Source organism: Mirounga leonina, unplaced genomic scaffold (genome assembly GCF_011800145.1).
Source record: "Mirounga leonina isolate KUSES-001 unplaced genomic scaffold, KU_Mleo_1.0 Mir_413, whole genome shotgun sequence".
Classification (NCBI taxonomy): Eukaryota; Metazoa; Chordata; class Mammalia; order Carnivora; family Phocidae; genus Mirounga; species Mirounga leonina.
In genome coordinates, this window is record NW_023270734.1 from 1,390,515 (window position 1) to 1,396,556 (window position 6,042).

The following is a 6,042-nucleotide window of genomic DNA, read 5'->3' on the forward strand; positions in this document are numbered from 1 at the left end:
GTCTGCCATATCATCTGAGCCCAAAGTTGAAAGGGGCTCTTCACCAAAACCTAGACAAATATTTGAAAGCCTGTCTTGGAAAGGAAGATAATGTCCAATTGACCTCTTTTATAATGCATTTGTGTACGGGCGGGGGTGGGGGGGATGGGAATTAAAAATAAAGCTGTCTACGTCAGAGACTTGGATTATAAAAGCATAGGTTTCTCTTTCAGGACTCTCTGAAGTTGGAAAGTATGAATTACATACGCTCATTAAAACTTTTTATGTTAAATTCAAAGAGTAAAATTAGAAGCCATGTTAATGATCCAACCATTCGACAACTGGCCAACAGATGTTTGGAGCCTTCTGGTTAAGAGATTACATGGTTCGAGCTGACAATTTACTGTATGTGTCCCTGGCACAGAGGAGGTGTAACAAACATTTTATCAGACACAGAGAATATGCAGCCCCGGAAAAAGGGAATGCGCAAATCTGACCGCCTGCAACACTTTCAAAGCTGCACATTGTTCCACTAAACTGCGATTTCAGAGAGGCGGTTTTTTTTTTTTCTTCTTCTTCTTCCTCTTCTTCTTTCTTTCCTTCAGAATGAAGAGTTAATCTTGTCCAAGTTCAGAGCCAGAAATCTGTCATATTAAATCCCAGCGAAGACCGACATTCCAACTTCCTTACTCACAATGTCGCTGAGTTTTCCACTGATCCGCCAGCGAATTAGCTGTCACGCAAAATGGAGCCGTTCATCACCGCTTTGGGGGTCTCTGGGATTCCAAGCTGGGGACAGGTCTCTTGGTGTGTTGGCCTCCCTTTGGTGGTGAAAGTTGCCTGGAGAACTCAAGGATAGGAGATCTGAAAGGCTGGGAGGGACTTGGGGGTTGTCCTGGTTTATACAGAGCAGGTAGGGCACAGTTTTGATCCCCTGCAAAGGCGTGAGCACACTGGTGGGAAATCTCCCAGGCTTCAAGCCTCAGATTTGATTCCTACCCCGTCAACGCTGCAAACCATCAGGGAGAGGGAAAGCTGCAAGGGAGCTGTAAAGGAGACAGCATTTCCATGGGAGGGAGAGAAGATGCAACCAGAATCCCACCATTAGGGCATGGGTGTAGGGAAATCGGGTGAATCCAGCCCTTTTCCTTGTGTCCTCTTAGATGAGCAGAAGGAGGGAAATGTATGAGATGATTGTGCACGGTCTGACCTTCCAAGCTCCTTTCTCTCAATGGCTTGCAGCAATGTCATTCTTTCTCTCGGGGCCAGGCAGGGCTCCACTGTGTTTCTGGCTTTCAGGGTGGGTCCCGTGGATAACCCAGGGTGGGTGGAGAGGTGAGGCCACTCTGAAATATCCTGGAGCAGACACAGCTGCCTTACCTCAAAGGGAACTGGTCGATCCCAAGAAACCAACCAGGAGGCAAAACTGGGGGGGACCCACAGCTTCCACACATGCACCTCTACAGAGGTTTTGCCCATGTTAGGAATATGCTAACAAAGGCAATGTACCCAGAGGTCATTTGGCGAATGCTTAGCTTACCTCAAAAGCATCTAACGAATACCTACTATGTACCAAGTTCTGAGGCAGCCCCTGGGCAGAGAGGATGGGCCGAGGCCAGGCCCTGCCCTCCAGAAGTTTGCAGTTTGGCGGAGAGACACACACAGCACCAGAGGGTCCTGCCTTCTCTGTGTCTGGGTGAGGCCACGGGCTCCTTCTCTGTCTGCCTGAACTTAGCGTCCCAGCCTGTCACCTGCCAGCCCATGGTTAGCAAACCTCCAGCCACTCCTGTTATCTGCCTGCCTCTCGGGCCGGCTCCTGGCTTCGGGGCTTCCTTAGGGTCCCAGCAAGAAGAGGACAAAGTCTCTGTATCACAGCTCAGATGTCCCCAGGGCCCGCCTTCCTCCCACCCTTTATGGCTGAGATCTAGAAAGCTGTGACTGAGTGAGCTCCCTGGGGATGTGGGCAACACTGGAGGCCGGACAGCTGAAGGTCTTCAGTTTAAGGATTGTAAATCGTAGCAATGAGAATCTCCTCTGCTTGAAGAGCGCTTTCCTTCATTATGCTGCAGATAGGCAGGGCTTTCGGGTAACAAACTGGCATCAGCACCTACTGGGTGCCTGGCGTTGGGTGCCCAGATATAGCAACCAACGCGGGTGAAAGTCCTGCTCCCGTGGTCCCAGCCTCCCAGGGAAGGGAGCAGACAGTGAATGCATATAAGTAGACTGTGGTTTATTAGAAGGGGAAACCGTTATGGAGGAAAGGAATCAGGAAAGGGAGGGAGGAAATGTCATGGGGCTGGGTGGCAGCTGTTGTTATAAATAGAGTGACCCCAGAAGGCCTCATTGGGAGGGTGGCAATTAGAAGAATTTGGAGGTGAGGAAGCAAGTCATTCAGGTATCAGGGAAGCACGCTCCCAAGAAGGACAAGGGCCCTCTGGGATGGGCATGGGGCCGGAGTGGCTGCGGGCTTTGGGGAGGAGGGGAGTGCAACAGGACAGGAGGACAGAGGAGCAGCAGGGCCAGGTCAGGGGCCCCAAGCTCTGAGCAAGGTGGGATCTTGGAGGGCTCTGAGCAGAGGAGGGCCATGGCCTGCGACTCACATGGCAAGGGCTCGCTCGGCTGCTGGGGGATGCCCTGCAAAGTGGGAAGCAAGGGGAGAGGCCGGGAGACTGTGCAGAGGCCAGGGCAACAACCCAAGTGGGAAGCAGGGGTCTTGATCGAGACACAGGCTGGGGAGTGAGTGAGTATGTTTTGAGTGGACAACCTACAGAACGTGCGGTGTGAGGGGTGAGAAACAAAAAGAAATCAAGGATAACTTCCAGAGTTGTTGGCCTGAGTACCTGGGAGGATGGAGTTGGCATTAGCCAAGGTAAGAGTAGGTCTGGTGTGGAGACAATCAGAGTGAAATTTGGGATACGCGTTAATTCCCAAGTCAGGTGGGCAGTTGTATGTGCCATCAGGAGTTTAGAAGGGAGGTGCAGGCTGGAGATGGAAGGCTGGGATCACCAAGAGAAAGAGATGGTAGAGCACGGTTCTCAGGGGAGTGGGCGTGGCTAGAACGAGCCTGTGGGGGGAGTGGGCGTGGCTAGAATGAGCCAGTGGGGTGGGCGTGGCTAGAATGAGCCTGTGGGGGGAGTGGGCATGGCTAGAATGAGCCTGGGGGAGTGGGCGTGGCTATAATTAGCTTGGTTGGAGTGGGTGTGGCTAGAAGAGGCCAGTGGCTGAGCCCCCAAGAGCCTAGGAGCTTTATCCTTCAAGGTCTGGAGAAGTCCGTTGTTCATGGCTGCATTGGCTGGTCTGCTTGGCCTTTTACCAGCTCTCATGGCCTAAGGGACAGGCTGTCAGCCTACTTTGTCTTGTCTAGAGGGTTTTTTCCTGGCCAGGAACATCACTGATGGCGTAGCAACCAGGTACTACACGGGGCCAGGGGGGCGCAGAAAACTGCACATCGACCCACACGGACCCACGCGCTGCCGACCAGACAGATACCAGCATGCTGAGTGTGGCCCCCAGGGCCCACCTGGATTCCAGGTCCAAGACCAGGTGGCTAACAGTACATCATTTGCCAATCTGTACGAAACTGGTCTCTGTTCCCCCCTGATAAGCAGGGCTGATAAACAGCAGGTCAGATCAGCTTCCCACCGAATCCCCTGTACCCATTCAGGGTTTCCGGGATGCTCCCCATGGAAGAACAGAATGGGCTTTCTCCTCTGCACCAAACCCTGGGATGAAGGTTCCAGAAGGGGTTCTCAACTCCCCGTCTCCCCCTTCTTTCTCTCCCGGCCTCTCCCCACTGGGTAGCTTGAACTGCAGAGCTGGTGCTGGGCTCAGGGTTTTTTCTGGCCTGCATTCACATTTTGAAACCCAGTTACCTGGAGAGTCTTCTAGATTCTTAGATTCTCCTGTTGTTCTAGAGGAAGCTTTCGGTCTCCTCAACCCACAGTGAAAATTACTGACTGGAAATGCACTGGTGTTTGGTTTTTGTTTTGTTTTGTTGGAGCCTGTAACTAGAAAGGATGTAGGTCTCGAAGCTTTTCTCTAGGGAGGCCATCTTCCCGTTGAGGGTTCAAAATCCCTGCTCTGTGATTTACTGGCCATGTGACCCTGGGTGCTAGCCTCTCCGTGCTTTACTCTCCTCATCTTTAAAATGGGAATAATAACCCTCCCTGGCTCATGGGGTTAAATGAGTTAGTAAGTGTCAAGTTCCTAGAATAGTGCCCCCCGTATAACAGGCCCCCACTAAATCCCAGTGGCTATTATTACTCCCTGAAGGAGAGTGATGAATGGGCAGAGACTCCTGCTGAAGCCAGGTTGGAACCATAGTCAGAAAATAGAAAATTTTACATTATTTAAGCCTAGCCATTTGCTTTGCAGAGAGCCCTGTGTCACATTAAACTGCAGCGTTAAAGGGTCAACCGGAGACCTATTTTGAGTTAACTGAACGAGCACTGTCTTACCTTTTAGTTTAAATACAGCTTCACAAGGTGGACTTGGAAGCAGTGCGAATTAAGATAATCTCATCCTGTGAACTGAATCCGGGTCTTGGAATCCAAAGATTGCAAGGCAGCTGGACGGACAGGAAACGGCGCACATTCTGGCATTTTGTTTTCATCTGCAGATGTTGTTAGACATCCTCAGGCGTCTGTCACTCCCGGGGACCTGCGGCATAGCTGGGAGAGATGCAGTCTATGACTTGGAATCTGGGTTCCAAAGACTCAGGAGAGCAGATGAGTGAAGTCCTTTGTTAAGGCTGTTTTGAGCTCAGCCCTCCCCTGGTTGCTGGCTGGAGAGGGTTTGGGGGGACAGGGGTGCATGCTGAGCCTGTCACCTCACGGTCACACCTTCCCGGCCCCAGGGACCAGCTCCCTCCCGTAGTCAGGAGGCCTTCTTCCTGGAGGGAAATCTGAATTTTCCTGGGCATCCATAACTACAGTTCCCTTTGCCTGCTCTCATTTTTGTCACATCTGTTCCCATATGTATAGAATACAGGAGCTGAGCAAGCACTGGAGGCCCTGGGGCTCCCTGCTTCAGCCTCCACCGATGTAGGAATGCTGGGCAGAGCATGGGCTTGAGGTTCTAGTTCATATTTTTTTTCTAATAAACATTAAAACAAAAACATAACTATAAAAATAAAAAATTGTTTGTGTACCCCCAGGCTCACCCAGCTTGCTTCCTATGTACCATCAGATTTGGGGACGTGCCAGCCCGGGAAGGTCTTTAGAACCATCACCGCCCACCCCCCCATTTGAGAAATGAGTAAGCTGAAGCCCAGGGCAGTGGAAGGGGACTAGATGCAAAACAGGGCCCTGCCCAACCTTGGCCTGAATGGGATCTTAGTGACTTGCTGATTTCCCACTGTGCGGGACCAGGCCCACCTGAAGCCTTCCCACCTGAAACCTTCCGTGCGTTCTCCAGGGTCTCAACTCCCATACTCAGAGGCCTCTCTCCCTCTCTCCCTGGCCTCCCGGGAACTGTGCATGTCTGCTGGCTTGGGTACCTCCTCCTTCATGCCCTCTGCGCCATCTTGCTGTGATCCACTCACATCCGGCCCCATCCGCATTTACAGATGGCTCTCTGCCGGCCACCCTGGAGATGCAAAGGGGGAAAGAAACCCAGCCCTGGCCTTGCAGAAGCAGCCCTCGGCCATTGGGGTGGCCCTCTGGTCTCAGCCTCTGACATCACCCTCCCAGGGCTGGCCCAGAGTCTTAGGCAGGAACTCCCCAGAATTGTAATTCCAGATGCGAAAGGTCTTGGTGTCTGCTCTTGCTGAGAACCAGACTGCAAGGGCAGATGTCCTCCAGCTTTAGGGATTTCATTAGAGTCTCTAAAGCTGGGGCTCTCTCAACTGGTCCCAGAAATTGGGATCCATGGAATTCTAAGTGATCCTTGAGATGTTCAATGAAAAGCAGGCTCTGTGCTCAAGGAAATTTGAGCAATAGTGCAGACTATTTTATCCGTCTATCATCTATCTATCTATCATCTATCTATCTATCTATATCTATCTATCTATCTATCTATCTATCTATCTATCTATCTATCTATCTATCTATCTATCTATCTATC

The 6,042-nt window shown here is 51.4% G+C and overlaps 1 long non-coding RNA gene across 1 annotated transcript in view; it reads right to left on the reverse strand.

Annotated features, from left to right (window-relative positions):
* Nucleotides 1–201: 201 nt before the first annotated feature.
* Nucleotides 202–6,042, reverse strand: part of LOC117998435 — a 9,889-nt gene continuing 4,048 nt past the window's right edge. The window contains exons 3-4 of the long non-coding RNA XR_004676004.1: nucleotides 4,437–4,649; nucleotides 202–1,335 (exon numbers count right to left, since the gene is read on the reverse strand). This is a non-coding gene — a long non-coding RNA (uncharacterized LOC117998435). The remainder of the gene's footprint in view (nucleotides 1,336–4,436; nucleotides 4,650–6,042) is intronic.